The 1885-nt window shown below is 40.4% G+C and overlaps 1 protein-coding gene across 2 annotated transcripts in view; it reads left to right on the forward strand.

Moving 5' to 3' along the window:
- Positions 1-437: 437 nt before the first annotated feature.
- Positions 438-1885, forward strand: part of LOC115214145 — a 126269-nt gene continuing 124821 nt past the window's right edge. The window contains exon 1 of one of the 2 annotated variants that reach the window (XM_036505033.1): positions 438-697. The gene's annotated coding sequence lies outside the window, so the exon portion shown is untranslated. The remainder of the gene's footprint in view (positions 698-1885) is intronic. The other variant, XM_029783210.2, reaches the window with a different exon arrangement.

Genomic DNA, 1885 nt, shown 5'->3' on the forward strand with positions numbered 1-1885 from the left:
GGGGTAACTACATATGTAAGAAGAGAGTGAAATAGTGAGGCGGAGAGAGATAAAGAGTAAAGAGAGAGTAGAGAAATGGAGTGTAAATAGAGGAGAGAGGTAAAGATTAAATAGAGAGGGGGAAAGAATTTGGATATTTACACAAGATAGGGGGGAAAGTAAGAGAAAATGGAAAAGCAACAGATTATAGAGTAGTGGGAGTATAAGCCAGAAGGTGGGTGTTCACGCTACTATGTAGAAGTGGGAGTATAGCAAAAAGGGTGGTAGTCTGAGTAGATAAATAAAAGAGAAAATAATCTACAGTGCGTCAGCATTGAGGGAGGGAAAGTGGGGGAGTAATGAAAGTGAGTAGAAGAGATAGAGAGAGTGAAGAAAGAGAGGAGAGAAAAGTGAGAGAGAGTAAGAGAGGAGAGACAACGAGAGAGAGAAGAGACAAACATAGAGAGGAGAAACAAAGATATACAGAGAGAGTGGTATATGTGTGTGTGTGTGTATATGTATATATGTATGTATGTATATATATATGGTAGTATGTACTCTGTAAGGTCGAGTTTAGCTTCTCACCTTATTTAGATCACTTAAAACGTACTGCGGATACAGAAGGGGTGTGTGTGTGTATACACACTTGAATATCACGACCATAACAATAACAACAATTGTTACTACTGCTGTGGCTACTTACTACTTTATAAAAAAGGTATTTCGTAATGTTTTCCATTTTTTTCTTGATTTCTTTCCAGGAGACATTATGAAAACCAGTAACACATATACACACATTCGTAACTGTGTCAAGTATGTATTTATCTCACACACACACTTATATAAAACTCCATATTTTGAAAATATATATACCATGCATCGTATTTTTCTGCCTGTTACCCTTTCTAATACACATCATACACATAGGAGAGAGAGAGAGAGAGAGAGAGAGAGAGGGGGGGAATGGGTGTATGTGTATGTGTGCGTGCGTGCATTTATGTAATCGTGTATGTGGGGTGTATGACTGACTGTGCGCACGCGCGCGCGCGTGTGTGCGTCTCCGTGTCTGTGTGTGCGTGCGCGTGTGGGTGTGTGTGTAACGGTGTATGTGACTGCGTGTGTATGTGATCGTATGTCTGTGTATATTATAAATATGTCAGACATAACCTTATCATTTGGATTATTACATTCCCACACATTGTATATACGTGTGAATGTGTGTGTGTGCGTATATATATATATATGAGTGTGTTTGCATTTATGTGTGGACATATATATTTCTTTACTACCCACAAGGGGACAAACAAGGACAGACAAACGAATTAAGTCGATTATATCGACCCCAGTGCGTAACTAGTACTTAATTTATCGACCCCGAAAGGATGAAAGGCAAAGTCGACCTCGGTGGAATTTGAACTCAGAACATAACGGCAGACGAAAAATATGGCTACGCATTTCGTCCGGCGTGCTAACGGTTCTGCCAGCTCGTCGCCTTATATATGTGGATATATATGTATATATGTGCGTGCGTGTGTGCGTTAAATTGTCACGTTTGCTCATAACAAAGTGTTTGAAAAAGGGAATGTGTACATTTAGACAGGAAATCTAAATCTTTGTCACACTGCTTCTGTTTCTCCCTATCTCTACTCAATTCACTTCCACCCAGCCATTCCCCTCCCCTCTCCTTCCCCTCTCTCTCCCTTCTCTCCACCCCTTCTTCCTTTCCCCCTCCCTCTCTCCTTTCTGTCCTTCCTGCCCCCCCTCTCTCTCTCGTGCCTTATACTTTACCTGTCTGTTTCCCCTTGTTTCTTTTTTTAGTGTTTTGCCCTCTCCCCCACTCTTACTGTGTTTCCTCTTTATTACATGTGCATGTTTGTATGTATGCATATATATATATATATATATA

The sequence above is a fragment of the Octopus sinensis genome, linkage group LG7 (assembly GCF_006345805.1).
Source record: "Octopus sinensis linkage group LG7, ASM634580v1, whole genome shotgun sequence".
NCBI lineage: Eukaryota > Metazoa > Mollusca > Cephalopoda > Octopoda > Octopodidae > Octopus > Octopus sinensis.